The sequence below is a fragment of the Phascolarctos cinereus genome, unplaced genomic scaffold (assembly GCF_003287225.1).
Source record: "Phascolarctos cinereus isolate Bilbo 61053 unplaced genomic scaffold, phaCin_HiC Scaffold_3;HRSCAF=262, whole genome shotgun sequence".
In the NCBI taxonomy this organism is placed as follows: Eukaryota; Metazoa; Chordata; class Mammalia; order Diprotodontia; family Phascolarctidae; genus Phascolarctos; species Phascolarctos cinereus.
In genome coordinates, this window is record NW_027555736.1 from 65,108,260 (window position 1) to 65,135,014 (window position 26,755).

The 26,755-nt window shown below is 36.6% G+C and overlaps 1 pseudogene; it reads left to right on the forward strand.

The window, feature by feature from the left end:
- The first annotated feature begins 1,323 nt into the window (after positions 1–1,323).
- On the forward strand, positions 1,324–25,620 carry LOC110215381 (protein lin-28 homolog B-like; annotated as a pseudogene).
- Positions 25,621–26,755: the final 1,135 nt, after the last annotated feature.

Here is a 26,755-nt window from a genome sequence, read left to right on the forward strand (position 1 = left end):
AGTTTAAAAGGCTCAAACAAGATAATATACATTTTACACCTTTAATTTGTATTATTCCCTTCCTTTCCCTTCCCTTTTCATATGTCCAAATGAACACTACTCATTCTAGATCACATTTCTGTCTATATATTCCATAATCTTTAAAATTCAAGCACTCAACCTTTCAGAATCTTTTTCCTAATGTCTATGCCATCCCCAAATCGGATAGTTCTAGAATAAATAAATCTGGTTTTCCTGACTTGCTCTTCCCAGAAATCTATTTATTTTATCCTCAACCTTAGAATTTTTAAACCGATTCTTTCTGATGAGGGGTGAGGTAGCCTTCATTTGCTCTCATTGGAGCTGGGGACTATGAAAATTCTCTCCAATAGTGGACATAGGCAACTGTCTGTAACTAACAAAGACAAACAGTTTCCTATTATACTGAGAGGTTATATGACTTGCCTGTGGTCACATGGGGAAAAAGCAAGACTTGAATGAGTTTTCCTGAGTCTAAATTTAGCTGTCACTCTACTGAACATTGACTAAATACACTGTCTTAAATGTTGTTTCTGTTCAGTGACTTTTGAGAGAACCACAACTTCATGTAAATTATCAGTGGAGAGTTAGTAAACAGTTATCCTTACTGACTTTTCTGATACCTTAAATGTAAGGTTGGCAACAAACTGCTGTTAGAATCATTTGGCTTGAATTTTGCCACAGAAGCCAAAGGCTGCCAACTGAGCACTGATGACAACTTAACCCATTGTGAGGTTTTATTTTTCTTGTTTGTTTGTTTTTAGGTTTTCATAGTATTAACCCTGTTTGAATGTGACCAATTTATGGATTACCAAACATATTACTATTTTTTGCAAATAACATATGGACAGCAATAGGGATATTGGTTCCTTTTTTGGTTTGAGATATTTTAGTGGACATTATTTTTTTTTGACCCACAGTCATCAGAAGGGAAAGTAAATTTTGGATCATAGCATCATACTGTTGCAGAATTGTAATGGACCATGTATTACAACTAACTCACCAGAAGGTAAAAGGGAAGCATTGCAAGGCAAATAATTTTTAAGATTAGGAAATCAAAGAGCTAGAATTCAAACCCAGGTGAAGAGCTGATAGATAGAAATCACCCCACAGAGAAATAAGCTATACAAATGGAATGGATAGTCTTGTGAGATTAAAAGCTAGCCATCAACAAAAGTTGGAAGAAATTTGTAAGCTTCCCATGTATCACCCCCACTATTTTCCATATGAGGAAAATAAAGGTCACAGAAGTCAAATGACTGATCCAAGGTTGGTTGGCTGTTTTCCTTCATGCTTAGAAACAAAATGACATCACTATCTCTGGGTCAAGGTACAGTCTATGTGACAGTGGCTGATCAAATTAATACAAGCTCAGAAGGCTCTACCACAGGTAAGACACAAATGGGTCATATTGATATTTGTAGTGGAGATGTCTCTGAATTTATGCATCTCACATTTCTTTTGAGCTACTGCAATTGTGCTTTGCTCATAGAACACAATGCCTTCTTTGATGTGGGTATACCATGCTGGGCATTCTTGTACTAGTGTCTTGAATGTCTCACAATTCATTGCAAAGCTTTTCAGAGGGATCTTGAGAGTCACTCTGTATCACTTCTTCTGACCTCCATATGGGCATTTGTCTTGTATGAGTTCTCTGTATGATAGTTTTTAGGCAAACATAAGTTTGACATTTCAACAACATGGCCAGTCCACTGAAGTTGTCTTCTCTGCAATAGTTTAAACGCTTGGCAGTTCAGCTCAAGAAAGGATCTCAGTGTCTGCTGTCTTATTGTGCCAGGTGATCTTCAGACTTTTCCTAAGACAATTCAAAGGAAGTGATTCAGTTCCTTGGCATAGCATCAGGATATTATCCAGGTTTCATAGACATACAACAATGAGGTCAGCACAACAGCTCTGTAGACCTTCAGTTTGGTAGCCAATCTAATAACTCTTCTCTCCCACACTTTCCTTCAGAATCTCCCAAACACTGTACATGCATCAACTTCATCATCTGCATGTACATCCCTAGAAAGTATACTGTCAAGGTAAGTGAACTTATCCACAGCATTCAAAATGTCTCCATTTGCATAAACAGTGGTTCCAAGTATGGATGATACAGCGCTGGGTGGTAGAGAACCTCTGCTTTCTTGAAGTTGTCAGGCCAAAATTAGCATAAGTGGCAGAGAATCAATACACAGTCTGTTGTTTCTCAGCCTCAGAGTCTGCACTGAGTGCACCTGTGAACAAAAAGTCATGCACCAAGTCTCCCTCCACTTTATTCTTGGTTTGTAGCCTTTTCAAGTTAAATAATTTACCATCAGTGCGATAGCTGACCATAATGTTTTTTATCCTTGCTGAGGGCATCTGACAATACTGCTGAAAATGTCATGCTAGGAAGTATGGGAACAAGCACACAGCCCTGCTTCACTCCATTGATGACTGGGAAAATGCAAGAGTACCATTCGTTATCCAGAACCCATACAAGCATGTTGTCATAGAAATGGTTTACAATACTGATGAACTTCTTCAGGCAACCAAATTCTTCCATGCTCTTCGATGAGCCCTGAAGACCAACAGTATCAAAGGCCTAGCTCAGACTGATGAATGCTGTATGCAGACCTCTGTTCTGCTCCTGGCATTTGTCCTGCAGTTGTCGAGCAGGAAAACCATATTGACTTTTTTTTTTTTTCCTGAAACCACCCTGGCTTTCAGGCAGATGATCATCTTCAGGTGAAGGATCAGCCAATTAAGAAAAATTCTGGTAAGAATCTTGCCAGTAATGATTAAGACAAAGGACCCCCACCTATTATTCTCATAGGACAACTTCTTCCTCTTTATTTTGATAGAGATGTACAATGGAGTCATCCTTGAAGTCCTAGGAGATAACCTCCTCTTGCCATATAACCTGGAAAATTTCAGTCATTTGTTGATGAGCAGTGGATTCCCTGCCTTGTAAATTTCAGCTGGAATAGAATTAGCACCAGGTGTTTTACCACATGAGAGGAGCCTACTGGCATTTAAAACCTTTTCTTCTGTTGGAAGTTCACCTACAGAGGGATTGACTTCAACTTGAGATATACAGGCCATGGCTTCAGCATTGATTGATAACGGTCTGTTGAGAATTCTATAGAAATGTTCAGCCCACTTCTCCAGGATTATATCATTATCACTAATCAGCGTGGCTCCATCAGCACTGAGTAGTTGAGATGCACCATAGGTCTTTGGCCCATAAATAGCATTCAGGATATCATAAAAGCATTTTGGATTGCTACTTTGGCATAAAATCAATTTTATCTTCCATCTTACTGAGGCAAGAGTACTTCACCTCTCTAAGCTTTGCTTTCACTTTACTTTTCAATTGAGTTAAACACTGCCTTATTAGAAATGGATGAAGGGGCAGCTAGGTGGTGCAGTGGATAGAGCACCGGCCTTGAAGTCAGGAGTACCTGAATTCAAATCCATCAGACCAAACACTTGACACACTTACTAGCTGTGTGACCCTGGGCAAGTCACTTAACCCCAATTGCCTAAAAAAAAAAATTAAAAAAAAAACAGAAATGGATGAGCTATCCTCTTAGCAAGTGCTATGGAGTTCTTGGATTTTGATCTGCAGCTCCTGAATTTCCCCATCATTTTTGTCAGACCAATCTTGATGTTTGGAAGTGTTTTGGTCCAGATGAGTAAATGTGATGCTGTACACCAAAGATCTGAAAGCTGCCTACTCCTTTTCTGCTCCACTGTTGCCAACTGTTTGTTGGCTCAGTTTCCCTTCAAGTTAACAACAAACTGTTCACATGTGGAGAAGCATTCTAATCTGCAGACATTAGGTCATCTGGTAATCATCTTGCCTTGGGGTCACCATTTTTTGTTTAATGTGAATATTTAGTTGGAAAGGATAAGACTATAATCGGCCCAGCACTCTGAGCCATATATCACCTTTGTCACTTTTACTCTCTCCTTACAGTCTTATCTCTTCAGTCTACTAAATGCCAGTTTGTGTGATGTCATGCCCATGAGGTTGTATTTTGTAAACAGAAGACAGTGATGATGATGAGGTCATAAGTTGCACAAATCTTCAGCAGTAAGTGGCCATGACTACTGCTATTTCTGACTCCATTCCTCTTGATACTCCCTATCATTTCTGATAGTCTGTGCCTACTCTGGCATTAAAGTCACCCAGAATTACAAGCTTATCCTCTTTCAGCATATTGATGATGAGGATCTCCAGGCCTTCATAATTATTTTTCTTTGATCTCATCAGGCATCATCATGGTATCATCATGCACACTGATGATGGTGGCATGATGCTTTCCTGCAAGTGGCAATCACATCATCATGGGCCTGTCATTCACTTCTTTTGAGGGGCATATAAGCTTGTTGACTAGATTAGTTTTGATTGTGAAACCTATGCTAGCTTCCATTCCCCATCACTATGGCCACTCCAGAAAAATGTGTATTTACCTTTGATTTCAGTAAGCTGGCCTTCATTTACCAGGCTTGTTTCACTCAGGGATGATATTTGGATGTGATACCTGCTGAGTTCTTTCACAAAAAAATTTCCTTAAGGTCTGCTGGATTTCATGTTGTCAATAAGCACATGAACATTCCATAAATCAATGGTGAGTAAATTATCTTTGTAAAAGTTTTTGTACATTTTTGTGTGTGTGTGTGTGTCTGTGTGAGTGTTTCAACCACAGGGTAGGAGGCCTGGCTGCTGCAGTAATCAGACCAGGGCTGGGTTAAGGATACAATTTTTAGGGCATTTTTCCTAGCCCCTCCCTCACTCCAAGAGGTGAGCAATTCAGTCCTTAAAAAAGGCTGCTCAGATACTCAGAGGGCTGCAGAATCCCACTGCTGCTTCAGTTCAGGGAGATGATCCTATGGCTCAGGCCACCTGTGTGTAAAGTTGTGACTACAGCTCCTATTTTATCCATATCTGCTGCTTAATCACTTGCATGTTGCAGAGGACTTTAAGGTAGGTAAAGGTGATAAAATGGATGGGTGGTGTCTTTTAACATGTATAAATTGAAGGCAGATTTGCACAAAGTTGTGGACTTCAATCTCTCCTCCAGAATCATCAGAACTCAGTAGTAAGAGAAAAAGTCAAGATGACTAGTGATGGCTCAGGATGCAGTAGATGACTTTGGCATCTTTTATGTCTGAAGCTTTAGATGATCCACAGAATTTGCTTCCACCGCCTTCATGTTTTGTTGGAACAATTTTTTTTACATCTGCTATTCTTCTAGGGAAGCCTTTACATGCTTGGTGTAGACACCCCACCTACTCACCGAGGAGTTTAAGGCCTATCAGTTACAGTCAAATTGTTTTATCCCATCTGCTGAAACAGTTTACTGGAGTGGGGCTGTTGTGCATGCTACAGCTTCTTGGAGCCACAGGTAAGATTTGGGTGACAGGTGTACATCAAAGGTGGAATGAAGTCCTGAAAAGGGCTGAGCAGACATCAGATCAGAGGTACTAGTATTCCCTGAAAACCCATACAATACAAGGTCACTCAGCTAAGTAATGACCAAGCTAAACTAAAAAACTCAAACCCCATGATTCCTATACCAATGTTGTACCCATTATTCAAATTGCTTCTTTCTCAGGGATTTTATAGAAAATATTTTGTTGTTTGGTGGGAAAATTTCCTAGATAAACTTAGATTATATTTCAATGCTAATATTGAAATAAATAAAAATATTAATATTAAAAAACTCAGAAAGCCAAGTAACATTGTTGTTGTTCAGATGTTTTAGTCATATCCAACTCTCTGTGACCCCATTTTGGGGTTTTCTTGGCAAGAGATACTGGAATGGTTTGCCATTTTCTTCTCCAGCTCATTTTACAGATGAGAAAACTGAGGCAAACAGGGTTAAGTGACTTGCCCAGGATCACACAGCTAGTAACTGTCTGAGACCAGATTTGAACTCAAGAAGATAAGTCTTCGTAACTCCAGGCCCTGCACTCCATCCACTGAGCCACCTAGTTGCCCCTTTTGACCCTTAGTTGCCATTAATCAAATCCAATTATTTCTTCATATTTCTTAGAAAAGGGATCTTCCTGATCAAATATCTTGGGATTAAGGATGGAGTCTGGTTGCTTCTGAGCTCTATAATCATCCCTTGAATATGTTATCCCAAGAGCAATAGTATGGTCCTAGAAAATGTAGTTCTCCACTGTCACTATTTAAGCTGTTGCTTCTTCGCATAGAGCAAACTGTCCCCTATATGGAGATGTCTTTCTCTAATAAATCTGGAATAATAAGGACTGTGTGGTGCACATAGCAACTACCTAACGAGTTCTTGCTGAAATGAATTGAATTGAATTGGATGTTCTGTTACTTCGGAAATCATCTGATCAGTATTCTTAGTGGTCTCTAGAGTTCTGCGGTAGTATCTCACCAACCTTTCTTCAGTTTTAACCCAGATCACAGAACTAATTTTCAGTCAGGCATGTATTAGTGTCTTGTGGAAATGACTAGGTCCAGTTTTACTTTACTAAAACGCAATACCTCTTTTTTTTTAATACAAATTTATTTGTTTTTAGTTTTCAATATTTACTTCCACAAGATTTTGAGTTCCAAATTTTCACCTAATCTCACCCCTCCCCCCACCCCAAGATGGCATGCATTCTGAATATCCCTTCCCCTAGTCTCTTGTCTCTTCTATCTCTCCCCCCACTTCTCTTATCCCCTTCCCCTTCTATTTTCCTGTAGGGCAGGATAGACTTCTGTACCCCATTTCCTGTACTTCTTATTTCCCACTAGCATGTGAAAACATTTTTTTAAACATATGTTTCTAAAACTTTAGGTTTCAAATTTTCTTCCTTCCTCCATCCCCACCCACCCTCATTGAAAAGCAAGCAACTCAATATAGCTTATACATGTGCAGTTATGCAAAATATTTCCATAGTAGACATGTTGTGAAAAACTAACTCTATTTCCCTTAATCCTATCCTGCCCTCCCATTTATTCTATTCTTTCTTTTGACCCTGTCCCTCCTCAGAAGTATTTGCTTCTGATTACCCCCTTTCCCAATCTGCCCTCCTCTCTGTCATCCCCCTTCTCTCTGGTCCCCTTCTCCCCCTATTTTCCCGTAGGGTAAGACAGATTTCCATACCCAATTGAATGTGTATGTTATTCCCTCCATAAGCCAAATCCTATGAGAATAAGATTCACTCATTCCCTCTCATCTTCCCCTGTTTCCCCACTGTTGTAAGAGCATTTTCCTTTCTGTTTTTTTTTTGTGAGATAATTTACCCCATTCTACTTCTCCCTTTCTTCTTCTCCAAATATAATCCTCTCTCATCCCTTAGTTTTATTCCCCAGATATGACCCCTTCATCTCCAATTCATCCTGTGCCATCTATCTATCTATCTATCTATCTATCTATCTATCTATCTATCTATCTATCTATCTATGTATACATGCAATTTTTTTCCTCCAACTACCCTAATACTGACAAAGTTCTAATGAGTTATAAATATCATCTTTTTTATTTTTTAATATAAATTGATTTATTTTCAGTTTTCAATATTTACTTCCACAAGATTTTGAATTCCAAATTTTCACCCCATCTCACCCCTCCCTCCACCCCAAGATAGCATGCATTCTGAATATCCCTTCCCCTAGTCTGTCCCCTCTTCTATCTCTTCCCCCCTTCTCTTATGCCCTTCCCCTTCTGTTTTCCTGTAGGGAAGGACACCTTCTGTACCCCATTTCCTGTATATCTTATTTCCCAGAAATATGTGAAAACTTTTTTTTAAACATATGTTTTTAAAACTTTAGGTTTCAATTCTTCTTCCTTCCTCCCTTCCCAACCACCTTCATTGAAAAGGCAAGCAACTCAATATAGGTTATACATGTGCAGTTATGCAAAACACTTCCATAGTAGGCATGTTGCGAAAAACTAACACTATTTACCTTAATCTTATCCTACCCTGCTATTTATCCTATTCTTTCCTTTGACCCTGTCACTCCTCAGAAGCATTTGCTTCTGATTACCCTCTTTCCCAGACTGCCCTCCTCTCTATCATCCCCCTGCTCTCTTGGACCCTTCTCCCCTATTTTCCCATAGGGTAAGACAGATTTCCTTACACCAAATCCTATGGGAATAAGATTCACTCATTCCCTCTCACCTTCCTCCATTTCCCCTCCAGTGGAAGAGCATTTTCCTTTCTGTTTTTTTTTTTGTTGTTGTGAAATACCTTACCCCATTCTACCTCTCCCTTTTTCTTCTCTGAATATAATCCTCTCTCATCCCTTAGTTTTATCATCCAGATGTGACCCCTTAATCTTCAACTCACCCTGTGCCTTCTATCTATCTATCTATCTATCTATCTATCTATCTATCTATCTATCTATCTATCTATCTACATACATACATAGAGATTTTTTTCCTCCAACTACCCTAATACTGACAAAGATCTCATAAGTTATAAATATCATCTTTCCATGCAGGAATGTAAACAGTTCAACCTTAATAAGTCTCTTATGATTTCTCTTTCCTGTTTACCTCTTCATGTTCCACTTGAGTCTTGTATTTGAAAGTCAAATTTTCTATTCAGCTCTGGTCTTTTCATCAAGAATGCTTGAAAGTCCTCTATTTCACTGAATGACCATTTTTCCCTGAAGGATTTACTCAGTTTTGCTGGGTAGGTGATTCTTGGTTGTAATCCTATCTCCTTTGCCCTCCAGAATATTATATTCCATGCCCTGTGGTCCTTTAATGTAGAAGCTGCTAAATCTTTGTTATCCTGATTGTGTTTCCACAGCATACTTGAATTGTTTCTTTCTGGTGGCTTGTAATATTTTCTCCTTGACCTGGGAACTCTGGAATTTGGCTACAATATTCCTAGGAGTTTTCCTTTGGGGATCTCTTTCAGGAGGAGATCTGTGGATTCTTTCAATTTCTATTTTGCCCTCTGGTTCTACTATATCAGAGCAGTTTTCCTTGATAATTTCTTGAAAGATGATGTCTAGGCTCGTTTTTTGATCATGGCTTTCAGATAGTCCAATAATTTTTAAATTCTCTCTCCTGGATCTATTTTCCAGGTCAGTTGTTTTTCCAATGAGATATTTCACATTCTCTTCTATTTTTTCATTCTTTTGGATTTGTTTTGTAGTGTCTGATTTCTCATAAAGTCATTAGCCTCCAATTTCTCTATTCTAATTTTTAAGGAGGTATTTTCTTCAGTAATCTTTTGGACTTCCTTTTCCGTTTGGCCAATTTTTCTTTTTAGGGCATTCTTCTCCTCATTTGCTTTTTGGACCTCTTTTGCCATTTGGGTTAGGCTATTTTTTAAGGTGTTATTTTCTTCAGTATTTTTTGGGGTCTCCTTTAGCAAGCTGTTGACTTGGTTTTTTGTGATTTTCTTGCATCAGTCTCATTTCTCTTCCCAGTTTTTCCTCTACTTATCTTACTTGCTTCTCAAAATCCCTTTTGAGCTCTTCCAAGGCCTGGGACTGATTCATATTTTTCTTGGAGGCTTTGGATGTAGGAGCTCTGACTTTGTTGTCTTCTTCGGGTTGTATATTTTCATCTTCTTTGTCACCAAAGTAAGATAATATAGTCTGACTCTTTTTGTACTGCTTGTTCATGATCCTGGCCAATTACTTGAATTTTAAACTCTTTGTTAAGGTAAGAGTCTGCTTCCAATGTGGAGAATGTACTGTCCCAAGCTTCGGAGGTTTATATAGCTGTTTTGAGAGATACATGTAGGGACCCGTAAATTTTCAGTTCTTGAAAGGTGGTATGACAAGGGGTGAGGTTTTTACTCCTTTTCTGCTGTGCTGTGGTCTGTTAGTGACCACAAGCACTCCTTTCTGTCCTGGAACTATGAAGAAGGTTTCCTGTCCACAGCCACTGCAAGCTCAACCGTACCAGCGCTTCTCCTCACCCCAGTACTCCCATCCAGAACTGTGACCCAGATCCAAGCACAGGCAAAGCAAGAGATTCCTGCCTCAGCACCAGTGGAGAGATCCCTGAAATTCCCCTCTGATCAGCCACTCAATTCCCCTTCAGTCTGTCGGCTGGAAGCTCAGGAAGCAGCTGCCCACTCTAGGGCTGTGATCTGGGGGAACTGGATCTGTGACCCCAGCTTCCTCTCTCAGCACTGCAGAAACAGACTTTTCCCACTGACCTTCTAAGTTGTCTTTGGCATCCCTGGATTGAGGAGTCTGGAAACCACAACAGCTTCCTGTGATTCAGTCCCCTGAGGCCTGCTCCAGGTTTGCTGCACCCTGCAAACCCATGCTGAACTGTGCTCCTTTCCCAGCCCAGTACGATATACTTTTCTGATCAATCATCCAGGTTGTCTTAGGCTGGAAATTTGTTTCACTCTGTCTTTTTGTGGGTTCTGCTGCTTTAGAATATGTTTAGAACCATTTTTATGGGTATTTGGAGGGGTTTTGGGGAGATCTCAAGCAAGACACTGCCTTCACTCCACCATCTTGGCTCTGTCCCCTGGCAATAGTTCTTATGGAGCAGGAGTTACTCCTAAGAAAAACATAGAAAGAAAAGCATAATGCTCACTTAATATACTTAAAAATAACTTCATTTTTAGTGAAGACAAATGAAGAAGGTGAAAAAAATTCCTTTCATTGTCAGTTGTCAAAATTCCTTTAATTGCCAATTACATCAGAAAATACATTTCTCCTTAACTACATATTATATGTTAAAAAGTATGTTTCATTAATGAAATTACTGTATACTTGGGTATAGGAGTTAAAGGTCCAATAGTATGGTAGCAGAGAAGTAAGTTTTCACCAAGCAGGGAGGATTCTGCACTTATTGAACTATTCATGAGTTAGGACTCCAATAAAAGGTAGATGAAACAGGATGACTGATATCTGTGTGTACAATAAATTATCTCAGAAATGCTTATCTAGTTTTTAATTGCAAACATATCTAAGAAAACCAAATGTGGAAAATTGCCACCCACTTTTCCAGATGTTTGGTGACTGCCAACTTCTCTTTCTTTGATGAAATTATCACTTTCTCTCCTATATGTCATGATCCCAGTCTCTTGTCTTTTCCCTAGCCTTATTCACCTTCTCTCAGAAAATTTTGTTGCACGTTCAAGACTGAATTCTAAAAGCTAGGTGTAAGCTGAAAACAATGTCACTTGGGCATATGGCTTCAAGTATGCCAATGATTACATTATCTTGGAGAGGAAATTGTATCCTTCTTATTTCTACAAAAGATAAGTACACAAATTCTTATAATAGCTATAGCCATTACATCTCCTTTTAGTATAATTCCCTTCATGTCTTCCCAAACAATCTCAAAAATTTAATCCTATTACATGACCACAGAATCACAGAACCTCAAGGTTATCAGGGACCACAGAAGTCCAGTTATTCTGAATAAATATTCTTTCCAGATTAATTGACTAGTTGAATACATACTTTGCTTGAAGACATTCAGTGTTAAGGGTCATGTGCCGCCTCCAGATGTAGTCAATTCTATCTGTAACTCTATTTGATAATAAGTTTTTCCTTATATTAAGTGATTAATAACTCATCTTAATTTGCCTTCTTGCATCCTTCTCCCATTGTGCCTGGTTTTACCTTCTGAGGCAAGATTTTGAACAACGGAATGCCACTTCAAAAAATCGAACTTACTTGTCATGTACCTTCTAGTTATTCTATTCTCCAGGCTAGACATCTCCAGTTCTTTCATCCTTATATGACATGATCTTAATGCTTTTCATCCTGCTTGTTAGCCCCACCTGGATATTCTCCAGTTTTTAATATACTTCCAAAAATTGAAACTTGACAACTGCAAATGTGATCTGACCAGAGCAGAGTACAGTAGCACTACAGTCTTTGCAATCTTTAACACTGTATATTTAAATTTAACTTAAGACTTTATCAATTTGGTCTTAGGTGGTAAAAAAGAGCATTCCAACCATCCCTATAGCCAAAGCTCTTGGATTTTTTCTAAGATATCAATTTATCTAATCATAGATAACTATTTCAAAATAAATTTGTCTAAATCACTTAATTCTATATTGGACCTTCTGAGTGTGTTAGTACCTATTATAATTCAATATTTTAAAGGATTTGGGTGCTTATCAATGCAAGTAATCGACAGTGCTTTATCCTCCTCCTATGTAATTCTCATCTTTATTCACCCATGACTGTTTTAGAGATGAACAACCCACTGACCTTGAATGTGCTCCTCTTCTTCTCTTACAAGCAGCTAAGTGGCACAGCAAAGAGGATGCTGGACCTATAGTCAGGAAGACCTGGGTTCAAATCCGGACTCAGATACTTTTTAATTTTATGACTCTGGGCAAATCACTTTACCCTGTTTGCCTCAGTTTCTTCATTTGTAAAATGAGCTAGAGAAGGAAATGACAAACTGCTCCAGCATCTCTGCCAAGAAAACCCCAAATGCAGTCAGAAAGAGCAGAAAATGATATAACACTTCATTTACATTTGATGATTCCAGTACAGCCTTTGCAATATCCCTCTCTTGTCACCAGTTGATGTGTTCACCATATGACCTTAGTTTTCATTTCCTGAATAGTATCCCCCATCCTGATCACTCTGTAAGCCTTCACTGAAAATAGGGAACAGCCAATTTTCATTCTTTTTTTTTTTAATTTTAGATTACTCACAAATTTAATTATTTGTAGTCTTGTTCTATCACACTGATACGAAATTCATTCAATAATGAATCAATTTGATATCATCCTTATAACTTCCATGTTTCTCCCTTTCTTGCCAAAAGAACACTAGAATCACAGCCTCATAGAATCTTCAAATTGGAAGCGATTTCAGAACTTAACCTTAACCTTAACCCTAACCAACCTGTACCTTAAGCAACATGCCTCTACCTTATCCTAGAAAAGTGATTACTAAGTGAAAAACTAACTTGAGGAATGGATCTCTACACTGATAGGTTTTGGGTCTTTGTTTTCATCTACCTTTCCCAAGGTAATAAATGTATTACTGTTAATAAATACATTTAATTGATCAATGATTTTCATCTTAGATTATCATTATCTATTTTTTAAAAGTAATTTCTTTTGAAACCACCATGGAAAGGGCAGCCCCAGTGCTAGTGCCTTTGATTTTGGGATGTTTCTTTTCTTAAAAGAAGATTAAGGGGATGAGACATTTTGACTACAAACTATAACTCTCAGAAAAATGACGTATCTCTAAAACACCAAGCCTTCATTTAGCTGTTAGCAGTTAAGCACACATGGAGAGATCATCATCTTTAGAAATCAGGGTAAATTTGGCAAACACTCAGGTATAGAAGCAGACTTGTTATTGCCTATGCATGAACTCTTGTGTATTTACATTCTTTCTTTTTTCAGTGATGATTTTAATAGTGAAAGAAATGAAATATGGATATGTTCAAACTTAACACTTAAAGCTCAAGCATACTTAGAATGATTAATAATACTGATATGTACTGAATAAATGATGGTACATAATTCAAATGTCAGTAAATACTTTAAGGTGCAATTATGTATTTCTAATAAGAAGGATTTTCAAATCATAAGCATTCTCTCTGCTTGTATAGTTTTTTTTTTTTAAAGACAGGACAAAGGGAATGCAATCCAACCAGTATTTTTTCAAGTTAAATTTTAATTTGAAGTTAAATTAAAATTTAATGACATCTGAATTTTTACATAGTCTAAGCTCCCTCCATAATTATGGTTAAGATCTGGATCACTGGAAAATGATAGAAATTTGTAACATTTTCATAATGTTTCCTTTCATTAATTCCTTTATTGGGGGGGGGGGACAGGGGTTCCAGTTCTGTGATTTTATCAAAACAGAAAAATCATTCCACCAATGCCAACTGTTAACATTTCTGAAATTTATGGCCTTAGATGACTTCCTGGTGATTTAGTGACTTTGACATTGTTTCAAAGATAGTAAGTATATCGCAAAGCAAGGATTTGAACTCAGATCTTCAGGACTCCAAGGCTAGCCCTTTATTGAATATAGATATACATATATAGATATAGATATATATCTATATATGTATTATATATAGATATACACACATATATGTATGTATGTGTATATATGTACTACCTCTCAGTTATTAATGTTGTTATAAATTTAATTGTAGTAATGCCACATTTCTATAATGCTTTTCAATCCATGATATTTGGCCTAAGAGCTAGGGTATAGAGTTTTACTGTTTAGACATGAGGTTACTGAGACTGAGTAAAAGTTAAACAATTTACCCTGAATCATCCAGATAAAAAGTGGTGGAGACAGGATTTGAACCAAGATGTGTGTTCGTTCCAAATAAAGGATTCTTTATTGAAGGGACTCATGAACTCACCATAGCTCAATCTAACATGACAGTATCACTGTAGGTGAGGAAGGAAATAGAGTTGTTTAAACAATGGAAGTATGATGATTTGAATTTAAATTAAATGTTCAAGTACCACCTACCCACTATAGGGAAAATGGATTCAGGAATAGAGATGACTAAAGACAGTTAAAGTTTGCCTCGGATAACCCATGGCTACAAAATACATCTGGGCCTTGTTCAGGAAATCTTTTGCTTCAAATGGATTTGCCTGTGAGAGCTAAATCTCACCAACTATACAAAACTCCCTGATTGACAGAAGATTGCTCTTGCTTGAATGGACGCATTGAAATTTTAAACAACTAACGGGAGCAGGATGAACATTCGAAATGCATTCTGCTCTTAGGATTTGACCTACTTTTCTTTTTATCACCTAAAGCCTAGCAAGGAAGAGACCTGCCAAGGAAAGATGAGCTGGAGAATGAGCATTGGGAGAAAAGGGCTGAAAATTCTCTGGAAAATATCAATTGATATTGATATGGTGCATTAAGGTTAACAAGGCATTTTACATGAATTATTTTATTGGATCCTCACAAAAACCCAGTGATGTAGGTGTTATATAGAGCCTTACTGTTATCCTCATTTGTCAGATGAGGGATCTGAGTACCTGAAAATTTGAGTGATTTATTCATGGTCACAGACAATTAAGTGTCAGAAGCAAGGTCTAATCAAGGTCTATAATGATTTCACATCTAGCATTATTTCTACTACACCATGCTCATTTTTTTTTCAGTGTTGTGGATACCTTAAAGCAAATGTAGGATGGCAACCACTAACTGGGGATGTTGGAGAATGGATTCCTGTTCAAGGAGACTTAAAGCGGGACGACCTCTGAACTCCCTTGAAAATCAAATTCTCTGGTTTATTCAGTGTAACTAATATCCAGGAACCCTGAGAATTTTAAGAATTGTAAGTGATCTCATCTTTTAGGTATCTTCATAATATAAACAACATTGCTCATTATGATAATTTTTTTCTGTATCAAATTCCAGATAATAATTCATACCAATAATTGGCTGCAGCATGACACCATGGACTTTGATTCAGGAGACTTGAGTTCAAATCTCATTCCACATTTGATATTACATGATCATAGATTTTAGATTTGGAAGTGACCTCAACGCCATCTGAGAAACCTCTTATTTTACACATGAGGAAACTGAGACCCAAGGAAATTAAGTGAATTATTTCCCAAGGACACAAAGTTGTTAAGTGTGAGGTGGAATTTAAACTCAGGTCCTCCCTGTCCAAAGCTAGTGCCATTTTCATGAGTTTTATAACTAGGACAAATCACTTATCTCTCTGACCCCCTGTTTCTTCCTTTATAAAATGGGTTAATAATAACTATATCACTAACCTCACATAGGTATATAAGAAACTTGCTTTGCAAACATTCTAAATAAATATGAGTTTTATTAATATTTCTGCCTATGATAATTTTATCTCTATATGGATTATAATTAAAATGAAATTGAGCTTTTAATACTACCATTTACACTTGTCACAAGATATTTCTTGTAGGATTGGCTTTAAAACATTTTCTGAAATACTTCTTTAATTTCTAAATAGACTGTTTAGAGCAGTGCTCCTTATTACATAGATTTGGCTTTAAAACATTTTCTGAAATATTTCTTTAATTTCTAAATAGACTGTTTAGAACAGTGCTCCTTATTACATAGATTTGGATATACTTAGTGTCAGGATATGTCCCTTGAAACAAAACTTGCATATTATGGTAGAAACATCATGAAATTATCAGGAATTTCTTCATCCATTCTATTCATATTATCAGTGCAATCAATAACTGTAGACATGTTTCCTTGTCTTTAAAAACTAGTCCATCCTTTTCAAGGCCATGTTCTTTTCTACCATCACTATTTTAGGATAGAGAGAGTCTCACAGATATAAAATGTCACCTGATGACTTCTAGGTCACTTGAGCAACAAGATGGCCAAACAGATATTTTCTCCAATTCCCACAATCTCTCAGATCTCTCCAAAACAGAAATAATGTGCCAAAGACAAAGCAATTTCAGCTGTTTCCATGGTTCAGGACACATGGTTCAGAAGTAGTAAGGGTAAAGGGGAAGAAAACGGAGGGGGCTAATAGAAGGGAGGTGGGACTGAGAGAGGCGGTGGTCAAAAGCAAAACACTAGTGAGGAGTGAAAAGTAGAAAGGAGAAAGAAAAGCATAAAGTGGGGGGGGAAGGATGGCAAGAAAGACACAGATAGTAACCATAATGATGTGATATATGAATATAATGGAATACTATTGTGCTATAAGAAATGATGAAGAAGCAGATTTCAGAAAAACATGGAAAGACTTGTATAGTCTGATGCTGACTGAAGTGAGCAGAACCAGGAGAAGATTACACACAGTAACAGCCGTGTTGTAAGATGACTAATATTGATAGACTTAACTCCTCTCAGCAATACAAGGATCTAAGACATCTCCAAAGGCCTCATGATGGAAAATGCTGTCCATATCCAAAGAAATAACTGTGGAGTTTGAATGCAGATTGAATCATACTATTTGCTATTTTTTTCCCTTCTGTTGTGTTTTGTTTCCTCTTTCTAGCGGTTTCTCCTATTGGTTCTAATTCTAATGTAAAAATGTGGTTAATAGGAATGTATATGTAGAGCCTATATCAGATTGTGTGCTGTCTTAAGGAGGGAGGTGGGGAGAGAGGAGGAGAAAAATTAAAAACTCAAAAGCTTATGTGATTGTTGATAAATCAAAATATATTAATAAAAAAATAGTTAAATTCTCTTTCATTCTAAAATCCTATAAATTGTAGACAGAGGGATTTGATATAATAATCATTTAATATCTTATGATTTAATGTAATAAAAACATATATCTACAGCTAAAATTTGGCATTATGTGCAATGGAGATATGCTAAAACCTTTTTCCAATAAGTACAGGAGAGAACCAAGAATGTGCACTCTCCCTACTGTTATCTGATCTAGTTCTAGGAATGCTAGTAATGGCAACCAGTCAAGAGAAAGGAATTAAAGAAATAAGGATAGGCACTAAAGAGATAAAACTATGCCTGACGTTATGATGGCTTACTTGAAAACCCCGGGGAAACAGTGATGACAACAATTTAAAAAATTAATAGTTAATAGGACTACAAAACAATGTGTACCCTTTGAACTAGCAATACCATTACTGGGTATGTACCCCAAAAAGATAAAAACAAAAAGGGAAATGACTGTGTACAGAAAAATATTTATGACAATTCTTTTTTTATTTTTATTAGTTTATTTTTAGTTTTCAACAATCACTTCCATACACTTTTGAGTTTTAAATTTTCTCCTCCTGTCTTCCTGCCTACCTCCCCAAGACAGTGTGCAATCTGATATAGGCTCTACATATAAATTCCTATTAAACATATTTTCACATTAGCCATTTTGTAAGGAAGAATTAGAACCAATAGGAGGAACCACAAGAAAGAAAAAACAAAATAAAACAGAAGGAAAAAAAGACAAAATGTTATGCTTCTATTGGCATTCAAACTCCATAGTTCTTTCTCTGCATGCGGATAGCATTTTCCATCAGTGTTAGTTGTCACACAACATGGCTATTACTGTATACAATGCTCTCCTGGTTCTGCTCACTTTACTCAGCATTAGCCCATACAAGTCTTTCCAGTTTTTTCTGAAGTCAGCCTGTTCATCATTTCTTACAGCAAAATAGTATTCCGTTATATTCACATACCCCAGCTTGTTCAGTCATTCCCCAATTGATGGGCATCCTCTCAATTTCTAATTCTTTGCCACCATGGAAAGAACTGCTATAAATATTTTTGTACATGTGGGTCCTTTTCCCCATTTTTATGATCTCTTTGGGATAGAGCCCTAGAATTGCTATTGCTGGGTCAAAGGCTATGCACACTTTTATAGCCTTTTGGGCATAGTTCCAAATTGCTCTCCAGAATGGTTGGATCATTTCACAACTCCACCAACAATGCATTAGTATTCCAATTTTCCCACATCTTCTCCAACATTTATTATTTTCCTCTTTTGTCATGTTGATAAATCTAATAGGTATGATGTGGTACCTCAGAGTTGTTTCAATTTGCATTTTTCTAATCAGTAGTGATTTAGAGCATTTTTTCATGTGACTATAGATGACTTTAATTTCTTCATCTGAAAACTGCCTGTTCATATGCTTTGAGCATTTGTCAGTTGGGGAATGACTTGTGTACTTATAAATTTAACTTAGTTCTCTATATATTTTAGAAATGAGGCTCTTATCAGAGATACTGGTTGTAAAAATTCTTTCCCAGTTTTCTGCTTCCCTCCTAATCTTGGTTGCATTGGCTTTGTTAATGCAAAAACTTTTCAATTTGATATAATCAAAATTATCCATTTTGTACTTTATAATGGTCTCTATCTCCTGTTTAGTCATAAATTCTTCTGTTTCCCATAAATCTGACAGGTGAACCATTCCTTGCTCTCCCAGTTTGCTTATATTATCAGCTTTTATATCTAAATCATGAATCCATTTTGACTTAATTTTGGTATATGGTATAAGATTTTGGTCTATGGCTAGTTTCTGCCTTACTTTTTTTCCAATTTTCCCAGAAGCTTTTGTCAAATAGTAAGTTCTTATCTCAAAAGTTGGGGCCTTTGGGTTTATCAAATAGTAAATTACTATAGTCATTGAGTACTATGTCTTGCATACCTAACCTATTCCACTGATCTGCCACTCTATTTCTTAGCCAGTACCAAGTAGTTTTGATGATTGCTGATTTATAGCAATTCCTTTAGTGGTGACAAATACTTGGTTATTGAGGTGATGTCCATCAATTGGAGAATGGCTGAACAAGTTGTTGTATACAGTTGTGATGGAATCCTGTTGTTCTTTAAGAAAGGACAAGCAGGATTTCTCAGAAAAAGCTGGAAAGACCTACATGAACTAATGCAAAGTGAAATGAGCAGAACCAAGTGAACATTGCACGCAGTAACAGCAATATTGTATGATGATCTGTTGTGAATAGTTTAGCTGTTCCCAGCAATACAATGATCTAAAACAAATCTGTAGGCCTTATGATGAAAGATGCTGTCCACATCCAGAGAAAGAACTGGTAGGGTCTGAATGCAGATCAAGATATTTTTTTCTTTGCTTTTTTTTTTCCTTTTTCATCTGTGTTTTCTTTCATATCATGACTTAGACATAAATGTGTTTTGTACGGCTACATATTATAATCTATGTCAAATTGCCTGCAATCTCTGTGGGAGGGGTAGGGGTGGAAGGCAGAGAATTTGGAAGCCAAATTTTGAAAAAAAAATGTTAAAATTAGTTTTACATGTAATTGAGAAAATTAAATATGAAAAGAACTTACCAAATGTTTCTTAATTGATTAATCATTTTATCACTTGATGATATGTGTGTTCAAATGATAATGTGAAATCCTGGCTCAGGATTCATAAATCATTGAATGTCTACTTCTACCTATTCCAATTGAAATAGCATCTTTGCTTAAAAAGATAATGACTGGGCCAGAATGTCATCCAGCAAAAGAATTATTGTTACCTTTGTACGAATCATCTGTGGTGTTCCCAAATCTGTTGATTGGTGGCCAAATTTATGGTGGGTGAATAACCTCTTCAAAATTTAACTTAGGACCCACATGTATAAAAATATTCACAGTAGCTCTTTTTTTGTGTTGCCAAAGAATTGGAAAATGAGGGAATGTCCATCAATTGGGGAATGGTTGAACAAGTTATAATATATGAGTGTAATGGAATATTTTTGTTCTATAATATATGAAGGGAGTAGTGGTTTCAGAAAAGCTTGGAAAGACTTCTTTGAACTGAGGTAAAGTTAAGACAAAACCAAGTGAACAAGCTACATAGTTATAGAAATATTGAAAAGATAAACAATTGTGCAAGATTTAGTAACTCTGATCAATACAATTGTCCACTACAATTCCAAGGACTCACGATGTGAAATTCTCCACCTCCAGGTAGAAATCTGATGGACTCAGAGTACAGTCTGAAGCACATTTTCCTTGTTATTTTTTTTCTTCAGAACATTGCTAATGCTGAAATATGTTTTGTATGACTTCATATGTATAATCAGTATAATTTCTTGCCTTTTCAATGAATGGGGGATAGGGTCTAGGGAGAGAGAGAATTTAGAACCAAAATTAAAATTTTTTTTTTGAGGGGCAGCTAGGTGGTGTAGTGGATAGAGCACTGGCCCTGAAGTCAGGAGGACCTGCGTTCAAATCTGGCCTCAGACCAAACACTTGATACTTAACTAGCTGTGTGACCCTGGGCATGTCACTTAACCCCAATTGCCTAAAAGAAAAATTTTTTTAGGAAAAAATTAACTTAGCTGTATAAGTTCAAAGATAGATACGCAGAGAGCCTATCACTAGGCTGATTCTTAAAGCCTTTTTCGACTTGGAAAGTCTTTTCATGGCTTGAGCTCTTTTCCCATAGTCTTTAAGAACCAAATGTCACTTCCAGAGCTCTGCATAAAATTCCCAAGGTAGTGTCAATGTATTTGTTCACTACATTTAAAAGTTAAGCAGTGTGTGAAAGAAACTTGAGAGTTGAAAATCCTGAACTGAAACTTATTAAGTCTGAATCACCCTCATAATCTCTAAAAGTGAATGAAGAATAGACTTTTAAGTCAAGTCATCAAGGATTTATTAATTACCTAACATGTTCCAGGCAGTGTGCTAAGAACTAGAGATACAAAGAAATGTTAAAAACAAAAGAAAACAAAAGAAAACCCCATCTCTCGAATAGGTCATAGCACAATGGGGGAAGCAACATGCAAAACAACTACATACAAACAAGATGCCTACATCCATATCTATATCTATATCAATATCTATATCATCTATATCTATATGTAGCTTTCTATCCATCTCTTTATCTATAATGTCAGTAATCTCAGTCCCTAGGAGAGTGCCAGAGCCTCTCTTTAGTGTCTGTTCTCCAACCTTCCAGCATTCCCACTTTTTTTAATACCCTATTATTAATCCCCATTTGATTCTGCTGTGTAATACTTTCCCTTTTGGCCCACAAAATGGATAAGCTAAAGGTTTCTAGAATATACTTATTGATCTGTTCCTATCCAGTGGACATATTGATGTTCATAGAAAGAAGGACCCTGCTTTAAGTGGTAAAGGGATAAGCAGATAGTGAGTAACAACAGTGCACACACAGAAATGAGCCAACTGAGTTTGGTTGCTGACAGCAAATCAATTGATTTGTGGTCACCTGAACCTCATCCTCTCTCCCCCCAAACTCAACTAAGCCACTATTTCCTTTCAGAGATTCTCATAGCTATTACATGGCATTAAATGCACACTGAGAAAACTACAGGAGACAGCGCAACACTGAGAATAACTGGCTTCTATAATAAAAGGTTGGAGAAAAGTAAAAGGTGGTCAGTAGAAAGTCCAACCTTTTAACAATAAAATAATAAAATATTCTTATACAAAATATTCATATTTTGTAAAAAAAAAGAGAATAATAATATTCATCATCCCCTACTCAGATGTTCATTTCAGTATCCTTTAGAATCAGATCAAGATCCCTGAAGCAGCTAAAAATTGAAATGATGAAAAATGAAATTAGAAGTTGAAATGAAATGAAAAGCTTACTTAGAGTGATATGTGTTTTCTTCTAAAAGTGTAGTCTTTACATCCTCTATGTATTGTCTTAGGAAATTTAGGAGTAATGTAGCATAAGAATAGGGAATGGATTAGTCAATATCTTTTGCAAGTCCATTCTTGGTATCCTCTGGTGATTATGCGCTGGGAGTCTTCTCACTGTACTAGCTTCCTTGTAGCTTACTTTTTTTTTCCAGCTTTGGCACCATGCGTGTGATCATCTTCCTTTGAAGCTAGCAGTGAGAAGGGGCTCTTCTTTCTCTCATGAGAAGGGTGTCTCTGGGATCTTCTCTCCCCAAGATGTTGAGTGCTGCAGGATCTCTTACTTCCCTAAACTCTCAAATCTGAGGTTGCTAAAGGAGTAACTCCTGGGCTAGTAATTGCCTAAGAACCACCACTTCTCTATCTCTAGAAACGAATTGAGGAACTTGGAATACATAAACTCTTTTCAGGCTGTAATGTGGAGAAACCAGTCAACTCCTATCTGCCTCTGAACCAAAGCAGCCATTAGCAACTCCCAAAGTGACAGAATGTATGAAGAGGTTGTACATCTTCACAGACCAGGCTTCAAGTTCTTCCTGGGAAGCCTACTGATGTTGGGCAAATTCAGTTAGCCTCTCAGTGGTCTAGATTGTTCTCTAAGGCTATATATTATAAGTAAGATGATAACTTGTATTGATTGAGTAGTTTCCTCACCTGGGCATTTCCTATGCACATAAAAAGACATCCCAGGTCCAGCCCCCATCCTCTATCCATTTCATAGCTGTTCAAACCAAATATTTTATCCCCATGAAAAATGAATCAATGAGATTCAATCACTTATCCTCAATGAAGTCTGACTGTTTCTATAAATACTTAAGGCCATCTCTACTTTCCATATTGTGGGGAAATAAAAGGTTTACTGCCTTGTAAGCACATGAAGTTGGTTAGTGAACCCCTCTCATCAACTCTTTGAAAAATAACTGACATGGGGGCAGAGCCAAGATGGTGGAGTAAAAGCAGTGACTTGCTTGAGCTCTCCCCCAAACCCCTCCAAATACCTATAAAAATGGCCCTAAACAAATTCTAAAGCAGCAGAACCAACAAAAACACAGAGTGAAACAAATTTCCAGCCCAAGGCAACCTCGATGGTTGATCAGAAAGGTATATCGCGCTCGGTGGGGAAAGGAGCTGCGATTTGAAGCTAGGTCCTCTGACCATAAATCCAGCCCTCTTTCCACAGAAATTTATATCCTTTAGATAAAATGAAGTTGAACTTACTAATATTACAAGTGAATAAAACTGAGACACAGAAAGGTAAATGACTTGACCAATGTCAACTAGTGAGTCACTTGCTGGACTGTAAATATTGCCCTGGTCCCCAGATTCTTAGTACAATTTTATTTCTACTATACCACTATTACCTCTATAGTTTAGATCTAATCACCCTAAGATTTATCTTTTAAGAAAAATTATCTCATGTTACATGTCCATGAGTATACGAGAAAATTGTTCAAATCATCTAATTTAAGCTATTGATTGTTTTAGATGACAATATATTAATTTTCTCACCTACAAAATAAAGAGTTTGTAATGTATGTTTTCTCAAGTCCTTTTCATCTCTAAATCTTATGATCTACCAAAATCTAGTACCATAGCATTTTACCAAGAAATAAAATTTTTTTAACCTGTGGGTACAATTGAGAAGATAAAGTAATTCTAGGTATTAGAACTTAAGTCCAGAAGGGCATAATTCAGGGATATGCTAGAACCTGAGAGCCAATTATCAAATTTTAAGTGGGAAGTTTGAAATCAGAAAATGCAACAAATATTCTGAAATCATAACATGCAACAAATCAGGTCTTTATATATTTTTTTCTTGGTTATCTTTAAGAATTTTAAGAAAGAATTCAGAAAGAGATGGAGAAAATGCGGATAATGTAGATTAAACTTAAAATATATATCTCGTAAATGTTTTTGGGGAGCCAGTTGTTAAACATGTACCAGCACACTTCTGGCATAAATTATTTTAAAGTGTATTAACCAATCTTATGGGATGGACTATTACCAGTATAAATACAAAACATGAAAATAAATTCATTTTTAAGAGAAAGAGCAAAGAGCTTTGAAAATATCTACTGCAGAGCTTTCACACAATACAATTGGAATTGTAAATTGTACTAATTTTTTAAAAAAGATTAACAATGAGTTCTTATCTCTGTTCTTAAATAATGCAGATTGTCTTTAATTGGTACAATCTAAGTGTCCAAATAGACAGATATAATACACCTGCTGTCTTTCTCTCATTCTTTCTTAATGTTAATTGAAGGTTATTGCATTGGAAATGCATGCTGCAAAATAATCCTCATTCCAATACTATCGCCTATGCAATCTTCCTGGTTTCCTTCTTCCTCTCCATATCTTGCAAAGAGAGAATAGTTTCACTGAATGTTTCCCTTTGGAAGTGAAATCACTGTTAAACTATGTTTCTTGCATCTTATAGTATAATGATGCAGCTGAAAGATGAAGTTTAATTAAAAAATACACATATGCACAGAAATGTGGGCCCTGATTTATCTGATCTATAGAGCATTGCAAGTCCCACCTTTTTGATGGCTGCTTAGTGCTAGAAAATGTGATTCAAAAGATTTTGTGAAGTTTTTCCTTCCCATTCTCTTAAGCTTTTTCCTCATATTGTAATGTGCCACTTGGTATTATCATAGTAATTCTGTACATTTTGTCATCTTCCATGAAAGAACAAATCCAGAAAGCTTCAGGAACAAGGTGAGGAATCACAGATTTTCACAGAACAGGCCACTTAAAATGGTTCCATGTGCAAATGGGATTTGGATTCATTTCCATGATAAACAGAGAGGGAAGCCCCTTGGATGTTTGGGTCGATGTGTGTATACACCAAAGCAATCTATATATGGAAGGATTTAGAAGCCTAAAAGAAGGAGAACCAGTGGAATTCACATTTTAAAAATCTTCCAAAGACCTTAAATGTGTATAGGTAACTGGTCCTTGAGGTAGCCTCTATTTAGGAAGTGAGAGACAGCCCAAAGGGAAAACACTGCAAAAAAAGAAAACTAAAAGGAGATTGAGATATTTTTTTCCTCTGAGGACTTCTTTAGCTGTACCCCAAAAATGTTGGCCAAGACACAGTTCTAATATGCAATTGGACTTGACTGTAATAGGCAGGAATAACAGATGCTGCAACTATGGTGGCCTTCGTCATCATGCTAAAGAATGCAATCTACCTCCTCAGCCACAGAAGTGCCATTACTATCAGAGCATCATGCATGTGGTAGCTAACTGCCCCCATAAAACTGTTCCACAGCAGCCTACTAGTTCTCAGAGAAGACATGAAGCAGAACTACAGACATCCACTTCAACTTTCCTTCAAGAAGTGGGATGAGCCTATGGCTACTCATCTCCATCTTATTCTCAGGAGGGCAGATCAGAGAGATCAGAATGGTCAGACAGATCACCTTGAGAAACTTCTTTGAGTAAGTTATCTACCTCACCCCGAAGAACAAAGCAGAAAGAGGCCTTCTGTTCGAAAAAGGGGAAAAAGAGCCTCAAAGCTTTTCATCACATACCATTTTTTCAACCCAGTTGGGATGTACCTCATGTAAGTACAGGGGAAGTAATTTCACCAACAGCAGGTGACATGGAATTTTAACTACTGTTGAGGAACTGTGAATTTTTTTTAAACAGACAAATCACTCTAAGCTACTTATATTTAAGCAGGGTGTCATGTTTTATGTTGTTGGAAGAATAAGAGCAAATATGAGAACATATGTATATCAGCATATGCATATGTATTTGTATGTATATATATATATATGTATATATATGTATATATATATGTATATACCTACATATATATGGGTATATCTTTATATATGTGTATGCATATATGTAATCATACACTCTCACACAACTGGAAATGTCCAAAAGTTGAATGTCCATGTGAAGCAATATTCAAATTTTAGGATGCATTTGAAAATTACCTCTTGGAGACTTTCTTGAAATATTATCTTTTTTTATTTATAGCCATTTATAAACAAGAAAAATATGACTGATACTCTTTATTTGAACCAAATAATACTTCACATCTCATAGCTGCCAGTCATGTGGTACTAAGGGTATTAAGACATCCATTTACTCTAAGTTTGGGATAACTTTTTGTTTTTCCTTTTTTTTTTTTAATAATTCTTATATATCAGCATTTCCTATTATCACATCTCAAAGGCAGTACCTTAATGCTCTATGCCTCCAAGTGTTGCAGTTTTTATTTGTTCTGGAATATAGAACTCCAGAAAAGACAATGAATGTGTATTTTATGTGATGGTATCTCAGTGTTACTTTACATTAGTAACAGCTTAATTGTGAGTTAGATGCCTACGAGGAGGAACAAAGGGAAGGTTATGTAAAAATTGTTATGACTTGATAATTTTGTATGGTATTATGATACCACCTCACTGCAATACTCTATGTATTGTAAGATTTTTGAGGGTCTTTTGGGAGTAGCAGCTTTCCTGGTCAAGTTAATCCCTCTAACCACTGTTTTAGATCAAAGGGCCCTCCTTTTAAAAAAAAAATCAGCTACTGAAAATCTTGGAGAAAGACTCCATTAGTTTGATGTATTTTTTGGTGGTTGTTTTTTTTTTAAAAGATCAAATGGAAAAACCAAATGGACAGATATGTTCCAAGAAGGTCATATCAGTTTAAACCTTTCAGCTATTTTCTCTGACCTCAGTATGATCA